The 16,375-nt window shown below is 54.9% G+C and overlaps 1 pseudogene; it reads right to left on the reverse strand.

The window, feature by feature from the left end:
• Positions 1-15,075: 15,075 nt before the first annotated feature.
• LOC139240257 (talin rod domain-containing protein 1-like) lies at positions 15,076-16,375 on the reverse strand (annotated as a pseudogene).

A 16,375-nucleotide genomic window follows, 5' to 3' on the forward strand; every position in this document is an offset into this window, starting at 1 on the left:
CCCTCCCGCTGGCCGTCCCACCGCCCGCAGCGCTGACTGACAGCGGCACCAGCCAATGTCGGTGCGACCTCCCGCGCTCTCCGCCAGTCACAGCGCAACCAAGGGGCGGGACTCCAGCCGTCGCGAGGCAAGGCCAGCCGTTCTCTGACTGACAGCGGCTCCAGCCAATGGCCGTCCGAGCTCCCGCCCTCTCCGCCAATCACAACACCAGAAGGGGGCGGGACTCCAGCCAGTCGCGCGCTGCCAGGCCAACCTTTGTCTGACAACCGACTTCACCCAATCAGCGTCGCAGCTCCTGCCGACTCCGTCCAATCGTAACTGGAGCTGGGGGCGGGACTGCGCAAGGCGAGGCAATGCCAGCCTTTGTCTGACTGACAACCGGCTCCAACCAATCGCGGCCGCCCGTCTCGCTCCCTCCTCCAATCACAGCTCGAGGGCTGGGGGGGCGGGACTCTGGCACGAGCCTCTTCACACGGCAATGTTCTACGACTGACAGGATGCTCCAACAAATCACGGCCGCGTGTCCCGCCTTCTCGTCCAATCGCAACTCGAGCTGGTCCTGGGCGGGACTTCAAACCGTGGCGATGCAAGGCCAGCCTTTGTATGACTGACAACCCGCTCCAACCAATCACAGTCGCGCGTCCCGCCCCCTCTCCTGCAAACACATCGCTGGAGAGGGCGGGGCTCCAACGGTGGCGTCGTCAAGCAGCTCCGTATGACTGACACTGGGCTTCAACCAATCATAATCGAGCATTCCGGTCAGTCCGACCAATCGGCGCCTGAGGTGGGCGGGACTACTGCGCGTCGAGCACCTTTGAAATGACTGACAGGACACGTTAACCAATCAAATCCGGAGATCCCGCCTCCCCGCCCCAACTGGCCGCTCCGCCAATCGGCTGGCGCTTCGCGCAGCTACACGTAGGCAGAACGCGAGGGCGGCGCGGCTGCCAGTGACTGACAGCCAATCGGCTCAGGGCAAAGGGGCGGGGATTCGCTGAGCCCGGCACGTGACCGAGAGCAAGCCTGCCGAGCCGGGGCTTCCGCATGGTCCTAGTGCCCCTCGGCGAACAATCACCAACCAGGAACACTCAAAGCAGATAATCTGGCTCATTCTCCCGTTGCTGTTTGTGGGAGCTTGCTGTGCACAAAGTTAATTTAAGCTGCCACATGTCCTAAATTGCAACACAGGTTAGCAAGGCCATTAAATAAAAAGCAAACCAGGAACTAGGGTTTATTTCAAGGGGGATAAAATTGAAAATTAGGAAAGTTTTGCGAAACTTGTATCGAACCTTGGTTAGAGCGCGCTGCGTACCATCCTGGTCACCATATTATAAACAGGATTATCATCATCATAGGCAGTCCCTCGGAGTCGAGGAAGACTTGCTTCCACTCGTAACATGAGGCCTTCGGTGGTTGAATAGTCCAATACGAGAGCCACAGTCTCTGTCACAGGTGGGAAAGGACGGGTGGGGAGTCTGGTTTGCCACACGCTCTTTCCGCTGGCTGCGCTTGGTTTCTGCGTGCTCTCGGCGACGAGACTCGAGGTGCTCAGCGCCCTCCCGGATGCACTTCCTCCACTTAGGGCGGACAGTTCTTTAGGCCAGGGACTCCCAGGTGTTGGTGGGGATGTTGCACTTTATCAGGGAGGCTTTGAGGTTGTCCTTGTAACGTTTCCTCTGCCCGCCTTTGGCTCCTTTGCCGTGAAGGAGTTCCGAGTAGAGCGCTTGCTTTGGGAGTCTCGTGTCTGGCAGGCAAACAATGTGGCCCGCCCTCCTGTATGGCTCAGAGACATGGACCTTGTACAGTAGACACCTCAAGTCACTGGAGAAATACCACCAACGATGTCTCCGGAAGATCCTCCAAATCCCCTGGGAGGACAGATGCACCAACATTAGCGTCCTCGACCAGGCCAACATCCCCAGCATCGAAGCACTGTCCACACTCGATCAGCTTCGCTGGGCAGGCCGCATAGTTCGCATGCCAGATACGAGACTCCCGAAGCAAATGCTTTATGCGGAGCTCCTTCCTGGTAAACGAGCCAAAGGTGGGCAGAGGAAACGTTACAAGGACACCCTCAACGCCTCCCTGGTAAAGTGCGACATCACCACTGACACCTGGGAGACCCTGGCCACAGACCACCCGAGGTGGAGAAAGTGCATCCGGGAGGGCGTTGAGTTCTTCGAGTCTTAACGCAAAGAACATGAAGAGGCCAAGTACAGGCAGCGGAAGGAGCGCGCGGCAAACCAGCCCCACTGACCCCTTCCCTCGACGAATGTCTGTCCCACCTGTGACAGGGTCTGTGGCTCTCGTATCGGACTGTTCAGCCATCAATGAACTCACTTTGGGAGTGGAAGCAAGTCCTCCTCTATTCCGAGGGACTGCCTATGATGATGATGATGACTGAGGGAGCGCCGCACTGTCGGAGGGGCAGTACTGAGGGAGTGCCGCACTGTCGGAGGGGCGGTACTGAGGGAGCGCCGCACTGTCGGAGGGGCGGTACTGAGGGAGCGCCGCACTGTCGGAGGGGCGGTACTGAGGGAGCGCTGCACTGTCGGAGGGGCAGTACTGAGGGAGCGCTGCACTGTCGGAGGGGCAGTACTGAGGGAGCGCTGCACTGTCGGAGGGGCAGTACTGAGGGAGCGCCGCACTGTCGGAGGGGCAGTACTGAGGGAGCGCCGCACTGTCGGAGGGGCGGTACTGAGGGAAGCAGCATTTTTCAGATGAGATATTAAATCGAGGCCCCGTCTGCCCTCTCGGGTGGATGTAAAAGATCCCGGGGCCACTATTGGAAGAAGAGCAGGGGGAGTTCTCCCCGGTGTCCTGGGAGCCAATATTTATCCCTCAACCAACATCACTAAAACAGATGATCCGGGTCATTATCACATCGCTGTGTGTGGGAGCTTGCTGTGCGCAAATTGAGCTGCCGCGTTTCCCACAATACAACAGCGACCATTCTCCAAAAGTACTTCATTGGCTGTAAAGAAGTCCTGAGGGGGGGGGGGGGTGAAAGGCGTTATATAAATGTAAGTCTTTGTTTATTATAAACCCGCTGGATAAGAACCTAAGGACACAAGAAATAGGAGCAGGAGTCGGCCATTCGGCCCCTCGAGTCTGCTCCACCATTCAATAAGATCATTGCTGATCTTTGACCTCAACTCCACTGCCCTGCCCGATCTCGGGTGGGTACTGTGTAGGTCGCATATAAACATTTCCCTGCCTTTTTTTTTGGCAAAACTACGCGATTCCCCCAGAGGAGACAATCCGAATGGATGGACATCCCATCCTCGTCGCCAATTGTTATGCTTAGAATAACGCCACAAGACTGTGTGTTGTAAGCTCAAACTGTTGTGACCTTGCTCTCTTTAATGCAACTCCAGAGTGCAGAAGCAACATGGTCGACTGCCTTTTATACCTGCTTGCCCGGGGTATGCAGGTGACCCTTGGGTCTCCCACAGGTGCGCCCCCTGGTGGCAAGTCTTACACATTAGTAAAGTTTACATACATAACTCCCATGTCCCTCAATTCCCTTAATATCTGTCGATCTCAGCCTTGAATATAAACATAAGAGTTAGGAACAGGAGTAGGTCATCTAGCCCCTCGAGCCTGCTCCGCCATTCAACAAGATCATGGCTGATCTGGCCGTGGACTCAGCTCCACTTACCCGCCCGCTCCCCATAACCCTTAATTCCCTTATTAGTTAAAAATCTATCTATCTGTGACTTGAATACATTCAATGAGCTAGCCTCAACTGCTTCCTTGGGCAGAGAATTCCACAGATTCACAACCCTCTGGGAGAAGAAATTCCTTCTCAACTCGGTTTTAAATTGGCTCCCCCGTGTTTTGAGGCTGTGCCCCCGAGTTCTAGTCTCCCCGACCAGTGGAAACAACCTCTCTGCCTCTATCTTGTCTATCCCTTTCATTATTTTAAATGTTTCCATAAGATCACCCCTCATCCTTCTGAACTCCAACGAGTAAAGACCCAGTCTACTCAATCTATCATCATAAGGTAACCCCCTCATCTCCGGAATCAGTCTCGTGAATCGACTCTGTACCCCCTCCAAAGCCAATATATCCTTCCTTAAGTAAGGTGACCAAAACTGCACGCAGTACTCCAGGTGCGGCCTCACCAATACCCTGTACAGTTGCAGCAGGACCTCCCTGCTTATACTCAACAACTGAGTCTCCACAGCCCTCTGGGACAGAGAATCCCAAAGATTCACCACCCTCTGAGTGAAGAAATTCCTCCTCATCTCAGTCCTAAATGGCCGACCCCTTATCCCGAGACTGCGTGACCCCCTGGTTCTAGACTCCCCAGCCCGGGGGAAACATCCTCCCTGCATCTACCCCGCCAAGCATAGAAACACAGAAATTTACAGCGCAGAAGGAGGCCATTTCGGCCCATCGTGTCCGTGCCGGCCAACAAAGAGCCGCACGGCCCTCGGTCAGCAGCCCTGAAGGTTACACATAAACCCATGAACAATGACGGAAAGGCAAAGAGCACCCGGCCCAACCAGTTCGCCCCACACAACTGCGACACTCCTTACACTGAAACATTCTACACTCCACCCCAACCGGAGCCATGGGATCTCCTGGGAGATCAAGTCCTGTGTGTTTCAATGAGATCACCTCTCATTCTTCTAAACTCGAGCGAATGTAGGCCTAGTCTGCCCTAGCAGCCTGCGCTGGAGTTCTGGGAACGTCTGGAGCGGGGATTCCGACCCCCCCCCCCCCCGAGGCTGGCGGGCCTAGCGCCGAACAAAAGCCTAACTCCAGTTGTCCCGACACAGAGCGCCTGCTCCCAAGGCTTCCTGATAAAAGAGCTGGACAGCTGGCCACCGTGACACAGCAACGGTGTGGCAACTCCCGTGGTGACAGCTCTCTTGGCCTTCACCACCCCCCCCACCCCCCGGCAGATCAAAGGTGATCGGCAACAGAACCAGAGACGGGGAGTGGGTGGAGGTGAGGAGAATGTGTTTTTTGACGCAGCGAGTTGTTGTGATCGGGAACGCGCTGCCTGAAAGGGCGGTGGGAGCAAGATTCAATCGGGGACTTTCAAACGGGGGAATTGGGTAATTACCGGAAGGGGGGAAATGTGCCGGGCTGTGGGGAAAGAGCAGGGGGAAGTGGGACTGATTGGATCGCTCTGTCACAGAGCCGGCACAGCACGGGCTCCGTGGGCCCAGTGGGATCCTCCTGTGCGGTGTGACTCTTATGAATCCATATCCAGTTACCACAAAGAGAAGAAAATGAGAGAACTGTCTCGCCTTTCACGGCCACCGGACGTCCCAAAGCGCTTTACAGCCAACAAAGTACTTTTGGAGTGTAGTCGCTGTTGTATTGTGGGAAACGCGGCAGCTCAATTTGCGCACAGCAAGCTCCCACAAACAACAATGTGATAATAAGAACATAAGAAATAGGAGCAGGAGTAGGCCTTACAGCCCATCGAGCCTGCTCCGCCATTTAATACGATCATGGCTGATCCGATCATGGACTCAGCTCCACTTCCCTGCCCGCTCCCATCGGTTAACAAACTGTCTATCTCTGTCTTAAATATATTCAATGTCCCAGCCTCCACAGCTCTCTGAGGCAGCGAATTCCACAGATTTACAACCCTCTGAGAGAAGAAATTCCTCCTCATCTCAGTTTTAAATGGGCGGCCCCTTATTCTGAGACCATGCCCCCTAGTTCTAGTCTCCCCCATCAGTGGAAACATCCTCTCTGCATCCACCTTGTCGAGCCCCCTCATAATCTGATACGTTTCGATAAGATCGCCTCTCATTCTTCTGAATCCCAATGAGTAGAGGCCCAACCTCCTCAACCTTTCCTCATAAGTCAACCCCCTCATCTCCGGAATCAACCGAGTGAACCGTCTCTGAACTGCCTCCAAAGCAAGTACATCCTTTCGTAAATATGGAGACCAAAACTGCACGCAGTACTCCAGGTGTGGCCTCACCAATACCCTGTATAACTGTAGCAAGACTTCCCTGCTTTTATACTCCATCCCCTTTGCAATAAAGGTCAAGATTCCATTGGCCTTCCTGATCACTTGCTGTACCTGCATACTATCCTTTTGTGCTTCATGCACAAGTACCCCCAGGTCCCGCTGTACTGCGGCACTGTACACTTTATATACGATTACATCGAATGTACAGCACAGAAACAGGCCATTCGGCCCAACCTGTCCCACCTCGTTATGCACCACTTGAGCCTCCCCCAGCTGTAATGTATTTGCTTTGTGGGTTCGTTGCTAAAAAATTCATCACCACACGTTGCCATTAAGAACGAGTTGGTCCATTAGCAAAAGGTTTATCAATCACACGACACATTACCAGTTCATCCACCAGGCTCACAACTGCATACCTCATCGTGGATCCCCCAAACCCAACTGGCCGGGGTTTTATTGAGTCTTGTGAACATCACGTGACTGGCTAAGCCCCTCCCACTCAACAGCTCCACCAACCCCACAGGGGCCGTACACTACATCCGTCTTTCCTCATCTAAATCTATCAGCATAGCCCTCTGTTCACGAAAGAACGACAGACTGGCATTCATATAGCGCCTTTCACCACCACCGCACGTCTCAAGGCGCTTTACAGCCAATGAAGTACTTTCGGAGTGCGGTCGCTGTTGTATTGTGGGAAACGCGGCAGCTCAAATTTGCGCACAGCAAGCTCCCACACACAGCGACGTGATAATGACCCGGATCGTCTGTTTTTGTGATGTTGGTTGAGGGATAAATATTGGGCCCCAGGACACCGGGGAGAACTCCCCCTGCTCTTCTTCCAAATAGTGGCCCCGGGATCTTTCCTGTCCACCGGCAGGTTTAAGAATGAAACTACCGCCTCTTCGGAATACAGCAGAGATACATCCAAGTACCTTCTCACCAACCTTCAGGCTCAGTAAAAGTCTTTTCACCTCTCGGCCACTGACCGTTGCCTCGAAACCAATATTTCGGCCTTGGTCGGTAGGCAAAGCAACGTCCCTCGCCGTTGTCCTCGTGTACGGCCTGGATGATATCCCAAGCTCGCATCTCCTTATGCTGGCAGCAAACCACCACCGCGTTTTCGTTTTCCAAACCTCCTGGGGGCTTCCCGGCCCAAATCCTTAGGCCTTTTATTGTCCCTTCTCAAGACATTCGCTCCCCTGATTAAATTCACGTTGTCCTCTGAGATGAGCCTGGCGCTCCAGATCCCCCAGCAGCCATCTGGCTGATCTTTATGGACCAAAAAAGCCCCTAAAATTTGAAAAAAAAAAACAACCCAAACCCCCCCCCCCCCCCCCCCCACCACCCATTTTTGACAAACTAACTCCAACTCCTGCAGTAATCAGCAGTACCTGCTCACTCCCAACCCCTCCCACCTAGAGACACTGGTGGGTTTTCCGACAATCTGACAGCTTCTTGGTCACTTTTACTGAGACCAGATTCTCATTTCCAGATTTTTATAAACTGAATTCAGATTCTCAAACAGCCCATGGTGAGATTCGAACCGCCATTCTCAGGAGTACCAGTCCGGTAAGATTGGCCTAAATTATGTGAGGCGCTTTCCGCTAGGAACGAGTGCCTGGGGCTTAAAGCCTGTCGCCATAGCTACTACCGTTGCTAGATAAGCATTCCTAATTGGCCAGACGTATTAAGGGATATGGGCCAAAGATATGGAGTTAGGTCACAAATCAGCCGCGATCTCATGCATTGGTGCAACAGGCTCGAGGGGCTGAACGGCCTCCTCTGTTGCTGGCTTGGTGGCCTGTTTTAGAGTTTGGTGGGGTTACACAGGAACAGGAGGAGGCTCATTCAGCCCCTCGAGCCTGTTACACAGGAACAGGAGGAGGCTCATTCAGCCCCTCGAGCCTGGTACACAGGAACAGGAGGAGGCTCATTCAGCCCCTCGAGCCTGTTACACAGGAACAGGAGGAGGCTCATTCAGCCCCTCGAGCCTGTTACACAGGAACAGGAGGAGGCCCATTCAGCCCCTCGAGCCTGTTACACAGGAACAGGAGGAGGCCCATTCAGCCCCTCGAGCCTGTTACACAGGAACAGGAGGAGGCTCATTCAGCCCCTCGAGCCTGTTACACAGGAACAGGAGGAGGCCATTCAGCCCCTCGAGCCTGTTACACAGGAACAGGAGGAGGCCCATTCAGCCCCTCGAGCCTGTTAGATGGACTGATTTTTGCTGAACGGCCTCCTGTTCCTGTGGCAGTTTTGAAAGCTCCAATTGACCCCGGCCTGAGCTTTTTGGGGGAGAGAGTTCCAGATTCCCGCGGCCCTTTGTGTGAAGAAGTGCTCCCTGACATCACCCCTGAACGGCCTGGCTCGAATTTTAAGGTGACGCCCCCCTTGTTCTGGGCTGCCCCCACCAGAGGAAACAGTTCCTCTCTCGATCCACCCGATCGAATCCTGCAATCATCGTAAACACCCTCGATCAGATCGTCCCCCTCAATCTTCTGCACTCGAGGGAACGCAAGCCCGGTCTGTGCGGCCTGCCCTCGGGATTTAACCCTTTCAGCCCCCGGGTATCATTCTGGGGAATCTGCCCCGCTCCCCCCTCCGAGGCCGATATATCCTCCCTGAGGGGCGGGGCCCAGAACTGGACGCAGTAAAAGGTCTTGCATTTATATAGCGCCTTTCATGACTTCAGGACATCGCAAAGCGCTTCACAGCCAATGAAGTACGGTATTCGAGAGGGATTCTGACTAGGACTCTCTACAACATCTGGGTGGTAGGTTCAGTGACGTTTGCGTCTGTGACAGGAAGCAGAGAGTAGGAATAAACGGGTCCTTTTCAGAATGGCAGGCAGTGACTCGTGGGGTACCGCAGGGCTCAGTGCTGGTACCCCAGCTATTTACAATATACGTTAATGATTTAGACAAAGAAATTGAATGTAATATCTCCAAGTTTGCAGATGACACTAAGCTGGGTGGCAGTGTGAGCTGTGAGGAGGATGCTAAGAGGCTGCAGGGTGACTTGGACAGGTTAGGCGAGTGGGCAAATGCATGGCAGATGCAGTATAATGTGGATAAATGTGAGGTTATCCACTTTGGTGGCAAAATCACGAAGGCAGAATATTATCTGAATGGTGACAGATTAGTAAAAGGGGAGGTGCAATGAGACCTGGGTGTCATGGTACATCAGTCATTGAAAGTTGGCATGCAGGTACAGCAGGCGGGGAAGAAGGCAAATGGCATGTTGGCCTTCATAGCGAGAGGATTTGAGTGTAGGAGCAGGGAGGTCTTACTGCAGTTGTACAGGGCCTTGGTGAGGCCACACCTTGAATATTGTGTTCAGTTTTGGTCCCCTAATCTGAGGAAGGACGTTCTTGCTATTGAGGGAGTGCAGCGAAGGTTCACCAGACTGATTCCCGGGATGGCAGGACTGACATATGAAGAGAGACTGGATCGACTAGGCTTATATTCACTGGAGTTTAGAAGAATGAGAGGGGATCTCATAGAAACATATAAAATTCTGACGGGACTGGACAGGTTAGATGCAGGAAGAATGCTCCTGATGTTGGGGAAGTCCAGAACCAGGGGTCATAGTCTAAGGATAAGGGGTAAGCCATTTAGGACCGAGATGAGGAGAAACTTCTTCACTCAGAGAATTGTGAACCTGTGGAATTCTCGACCGCAGAAAGTTGTTGGGGCCAGTTCGTTGGATATATTCAAAAGGGAGTTAGATGTGGCCCTTACGGCTAAAGGGATCAAGGGGTGTGGAGAGAAAGCAGGAATGGGGTACTGAAGTTGCATGATCAGCCATGATCTTATTGAATGGTGGTGCAGGCTCGAAGGGCCGAATGGCCTACTCCTGCACCTATTTTCTATGTTTCTATGAGTTGAAGGCTGATGAACTGGAGTTTGTGACATTTTATTGAAGCATTGAGACACCAAGTTTCCTGATCCATTCGGTACAAGCCCCCTCCGTTTATGAATGTGGTCAGATATTCTATACTTACTGGAGGAGACCGACGGAAGGTACGACAGAAAGTCTTCCAAAATATATCAAGTCAACATCGATCAATTCGAAGAGTAGATGTGGACAAGGCTGGCATTTAAAAGGACTTTCATTTCAATAGCACCTTTCACGACCACCGGACGTCCCAAAGCGCTTCACAGCCAATGAAGTACTTTTGGAGTGCGGTCACTGTTGTATTGTGGGAAACGCGGCAGCTCAATTTGTGCACAGCAAGCTCCCACACACAGCGATGTGATAATGACCCAGATCATCTGTTTTAGTGATGTTGGTTGAGGGATAAATATTGGCTCCAGGACACCGGGGAGAACTCCCCCTGCTCTTCTTCCAATAGTGGCCCCGGGATCTTTTACATCCACCCGAGGGGGCAGACGGGGCCTCGGTTTAACGTCTCATCCGAAAGATGGCCCCTCCGACAGTGCGGTGCTCCCTCAGTACTGCCCCTCCGAATGTACAGCGATCCCTCAGTACCGCCCCTCCGACAGTGCGGCGCTCCCTCAGCACTGCCCCTCCGACAGTGTGGTGCTCCCTCCGTACTGCCCCTCTGACAGCGCAGTACGGGGCTCCCTCGGTACTGGCACTGTTTCTGTTTAAATGAAATTCTAAATATGCATTTAAGTTTAAAAAAATGCTTGTGTATTTTGATGCTGATATCAGTACTTGCACAGATCGTTTAGGGCACAAATATATTAACTTCCAAAATAAAACTTAATACATGTGTGCAAGTACTGATATCAGCATCAAAATACAAAACCATTTTTTTAACCAAAATGCATATTTAGAATTTCATTTAAACAGTAAAATAAATCAAACACATCATTGGTTCCGCCCCAAATATTAACAGCAACAAAAGGTCTAATTTTCCATCACAAAAATACAACCTTTAATGATTTTTTTACATATAATTATCATCATCGTCATCATCATAGGCAGTCCCTCGGAATCGAGGAAGACTTGCCTCCACTTTTAACATGAGTCCTTAGGTGGCTGAACAGTCCAATACGAGAGCCACAGTCCCTGTCACAGGTGGGACAGACAGTGGTTGAGGGAAGGGGAGGGTGGGACTGGTTTGCCGCACGCTCCTTCCACTGCCTGAGCTTGGTTTCTGCACGCTCTCGGCGACGAGACTCGAGGTGCTCAGCGCCCTCCCGGATGCACTTCCTCCACTTGGGGCGGACTGGTCTTTGGGCCAGGGACTCCCAGGTGTCGGTGGGGATGTTGCACTTTATCAGGGAGGCTTTGAGGGTGACCCTTGTAACGTTTCCTCTGCCCACCTTTGGCTCGCTTGCCGTGAAGGAGTTCCGAGTAGAGCGCTTGCTTTGGGAGTCTCGTGTCGGGGGCATGCGGACAATGTGGCCCCGCCCAGCGGAGCTGATCGAGTGTGGTCAGTGCTTCGATGCTGGGGATGTTGGCCTGGTCGAGGACGCTAACGTTGGTGCGTCTGGCCTCCCGGGAGATTTGTAGGATCTTGCGGAATAATGCAGAATTAAAGACCTCACCACAGTTGGCCTGGATTTTGTGCTCAGGTCTCTGGAGTGGGACTCGAACCCACAACCTTCTGACTCAGATGAGAGAGTGCCAAGTAGGCAGCGCACATCATGGTAATCGTGTGCACGGGCCCCACCGTTACTCTGCAACTTTGAACGACTGAAAGTCCAGACCCGGCAAACAGCTTCGAGGCTGTTGGTACAACTCTGGGAATCCAGTCTTTGGCCACCATCTAATGGCAGAGGTCACAGTCTGATGGACGCAAATATAAGTCAAAAAAGAATCATTCTTGTGATGCGGGCATGGATGGTAACTCCAGCATTTATTGCCCATCCCAAATCGCCCCTTGAGAAGGTGGTGGTGAGCCGCCTTCTTGAACCGCTGCAGTCCGTGTGGTGAAGGTGCTCCCACAGTGCTGTTAGGGAGGGAGTTCCAGGATTGTGACCCAGCGACGATGAAGGAACGGCCGATATATTTCCAAGTCGGGATGGTGTGTGACTGGGAGGGGAACGTGGAGGGGGTGGTGTTCCCATGCGCCTGCTGCCCTTGTCCTTCTAGGCAGTAGAGGTCGCAGGTTTGGGAAGGGTCTTTCCAGTTATATAGTACAGATAAGTATTGTTCAATGGGACAGACAAATAACATTAGGCTACCACGCATGAAGATACCGCATTTACTAAATGGACGACAGTGTCAGCAGTAAGGACCTTATGTAGCTCTGCTGCTACTGAAACCCTTATCCGTGCCTTTGTTACCTCCAGACTTGACCATTCCAACACACTCCTGGCTGGCCTCCCGCGTTCTACCCTCCCTAAACTTCAGCCGATCCAAAACTCGGCTGCCCGTGTCCTAACTCGCACCGAGTCCCGCTCACCCATCACCCCCTGTGCTCGCTGCCCCGTGTCCTAACTCGCACCGAGTCCCGCTCACCCATCACCCGCTGTGCTCGCTGCCCCCGTGTCCTAACTCGCACCGAGTCCCGCTCACCCATCACCCGCTGTGCTCGCTGCCCCCGTGTCCTAACTCGCACCGAGTCCCGCTCACCCATCACCCCCTGTGCTCACTGCCCCCGTGTCCTAACTCGCACCGAGTCCCGCTCACCCATCGCCCCCTGTGCTCACAGACCTACATTGGCTCCCGCTCCGGCCACGCCTCCATTAAAAAAATTCTCATTCTTATTTTCAAATCCCTCCCGATCTCTGTAAGCTACTCCAGACCCACAACCACCTCCCCACCCCCGAAATCTCTGCGCTTCTCCAATTCCGACCCCTTGCGCGTCTCCCTGATTTCCATCGCTCCAGCATCGGTGGCCGTGCCTTCAGCTGCCTGGGCCGCAAGCTCTGGAACTCCCTCCCAAAACCTCTTCGCCTCTCTCTCCTCCTTTAAGACACTCCTTAAAAGCTCCCTCTTTGAGCACATACTAGGGCGGCGCTCCCTCAGTACCGCCCCTCCGACAGCGCAGTACGGCGCTCCCTCAGTACCGCCCCTCCGACAGCGCAGTACGGCGCTCCCTCAGTACCGCCCCTCCGACAGCGCAGTACGGCGCTCCCTCAGTACCACCCCTCCGACAGCGCAGTACGGCGCTCCCTCAGTACCGCCCCTCCGACAGCGCAGTGCGGCGCTCCCTCAGTACCGCCCCTCCGACAGCGCAGTGCGGCGCTCCCTCAGTACCGCCCCTCCGACAGCACGGCGCTCCCTCAGTACCGCCCCTCCGACAGCGCAGTACGGCGCTCCCTCAGTACTGCCCCTCCGACAGCGCAGTGCGACGCTCCCTCAGTACCACCCCTCCGACAGCGCAGTACGGCGCTCCCTCAGTACCGCCCCTCCGACAGCACAGTACGGCGCTCCCTCAGTACCACCCCTCCGACAGCGCAGTACAGCGCTCCCTCAGTACCGCCCCTCCGACAGCGCAGTGCGGCGCTCCCTCAGTACCACCCCTCCGACAGTGCGGCGCTCCCTCAGTACGAAGTGTGCTACCCACTGAGCCACGGCTGATGCTCCTTTGAAGTGCCTTGGGACGTTTTACTACCTTAAAGCCGCTATATAAATGCAATTTGTTGTTGTTGTTACTGATCTTGTTGCTGTAACAGAGGAAATCAAAGCCGCTCCCACTCCATCCATCGCCAAGCTGCAATATGTTGATCTGATTATGGCTGATCCTTTATGTTGCTCCCACCCAGTGCCTCTGCACAATTGAAGGAAAGGGTTTGGTCTAACGTTTTAATTAAATAGGAAATGCAGTCCCCACCAGCATAACTAAAATTACCGGCCTCTGTTTAGTGTTTAACTCTCTCCTCGCTGCGCAACGCTTTACAAAAATCTTGTGTGAAGTTGGTACTCGTCAAGGCAATGAACGTCAGTGCAGAGGGAAAGGAATATGTCCCCACTATTCCATCAAACACTCCCAGAGTAGGTACAGCACGGGGTTAGATACAGAGTAAAGCTCCCTCTACACTGTCCATCAAACACTCCCAGAGTAGGTACAGCACGGGGTTAGATACAGAGTAAAGCTCCCTCTACACTGTCCCATCAAACACTCCCAGGGCAGGTACAGGAGGTTAGATACAGAGTAAAGCTCCCTCTACACTGTCCCATCAAACACTCCCAGGGCAGGTACAGGAGGTTAGATACAGAGTAAAGCTCCCTCTACACTGTCCCATCATACACTCCCAGGGCAGGTACAGCACGGGGTTAGATACAGAGTAAAGCTCCCTCTACACTGTCCATCAAACACTCCCAGGGCAGGTACAGGAGGTTAGATACAGAGTAAAGCTCCCTCTACACTGTCCCATCATACACTCCCAGGGCAGGTACAGCACAGGGTTAGATACAGAGTAAAGCTCCCTCTACACTGTCCATCAAACACTCCCAGGGCAGGTGCAGCACGGGGTTAGATACAGAGTAAAGCTCCCTCTACACTGTCCCATCATACACTCCCAGGGCAGGTACAGCACGGGGTTAGATACAGAGTAAAGCTCCCTCTACACTGTCCATCAAACACTCCCAGGGCAGGTACAGGAGGTTAGATACAGAGTAAAGCTCCTTCTACACTGTCCCATCAAACACTCCCAGGGCAGGTACAGCACAGGGTTAGATACAGAGTAAAGCTCCCTCTACACTGTCCCATCATACACTCCCAGGGCAGGTACAGCACGGGGTTAGATACAGAGTAAAGCTCCCTCTACACTGTCCATCAAACACTCCCAGGGCAGGTACAGGAGGTTAGATACAGAGTAAAGCTCCCTCTACACTGTCCCCATCACACACTCCCAGGGCAGGTACAGCACGGGGTTAGATACAGAGTAAAGCTCCCTCTACACTGTCCCATCAAACACTCCCAGGGCAGGTACAGGGGGTTAGATACAGAGTAAAGCTCCCTCTACACTGTCCCATCAAACACTCCCAGGGCAGGTACAGGGGGTTAGATACAGAGTAAAGCTCCCTCTACACTGTCCCATCAAACACTCCCAGGGCAGGTACAGGGGGTTAGATACAGAGTAAAGCTCCCTCTACACTGTCCCATCAAACACTCCCAGGGCAGGTACAGGGGGTTAGATACAGAGTAAAGCTCCCTCTACACTGTCCCATCAAACACTCCCAGGGCAGGTACAGGGGGTTAGATACAGAGTAAAGCTCCCTCTACACTGTCCCATCAAACACTCCCAGGGCAGGTACAGGGGGTTAGATACAGAGTAAAGCTCCCTCTACACTGTCCCCATCAAACACTCCCAGGGCAGGTACAGCACGGGGTTAGATACAGAATAAAGCTCCCTCTACACTGTCCCCATCACACACTCCCGGGGCCGGTCGGGAAAGGCGCGATGGAGAGGTACAATTTGCAGGGTTAGTTTACCGGGTAGGAGCTCCAGGAGTTGAGAAAGCTCAAGGAATCGTTGTCTCGAAGCAGCTGGGAGAGGAGGTCACAGCGGTCGGAGACAGCGCAGGCCAGGCTCTTGAGCTGCTCCGCCGTGTCGGGTCCCGCGGCCTGGCCGTCCGCCGCCGGCGCCTCGTCGCGGATGCACTTGGACCACGAGCAGGCAGGCGGCGGCCACCTGCCGCGCCCGCTCGAGGATGTTGGCGTGCACGGCGCGGGCGTCGGGCGGCAGGCGGGCGGGCGGGCCGGCCCAGGAAGCGGGGCTCGGTGGCGAAGCCCGCCAGGGCGCGGACCGACTGCAGCAGCGGCGCCGGGCCCGCTCGCAGGGCGGCCTCCCGCACGCAGGCCAGCAGGGCGGCGACGCAGCAGGTAGGCCGCCCGGTTGCCCAGCCCGAACTGCGCCCGGGGGCGAAGGGGTCGCGCTGCCCGCCGCCGCCGCGCACGAAGCGGCCAGCCCGCGGACCCCCGCGAGACCTCCCCCAGCAGGGCGGGCCACAGCTCCGCCAGCGGCAGGCCGCCGCAGGGCGCCGCACAGGCGGCCCACCTCCTGTTCCAGCGCCGACACCCGCGGAGCGCTCCACCGGCCCCGGCTGGGCCGGCCGGGCGCCCGGCACGTCCAGGGGCCGCCAGGTAGCCGGCGTGCGCCGAGCACTCGACCAGCGCCACCGCCAGCCGGCAGAGCTCGGCCAGGCCCCCGCGCACCTCGCCCGCCTCGCCCCGGCGCACCAGGCCCCGCAGCTCGTGCACCGGGATGGCCAGGTGTTGGTGCGGGCGATGATGGTGTCCCGGCACTTCTCGAAGGTCTCGCCGCAGGTGCTCAGGCCTACTGGCGTCCACCGGCCGGGCCTCGTGGCAGAGCAGGAGGTCGGCCACGTGCTGGATCTGGTTCTTGCACGTGTCACAAGCGTAGGCGAGGCTGCTCTGTCCGGGGGCGGCGAGACTCTCCAACGAGCGTTCCCAGTCCATGGCGTACCTCCACTGGGCTTCTCCAGGCCTCGAGCTCCCTCAGCAATCACGCCTGGTCTCCTGACCGTGTCACGTTTAACCAGCTC

The sequence above is a fragment of the Pristiophorus japonicus genome, chromosome 30 (genome assembly GCF_044704955.1).
Source record: "Pristiophorus japonicus isolate sPriJap1 chromosome 30, sPriJap1.hap1, whole genome shotgun sequence".
NCBI classification, from domain to species: Eukaryota; Metazoa; Chordata; class Chondrichthyes; family Pristiophoridae; genus Pristiophorus; species Pristiophorus japonicus.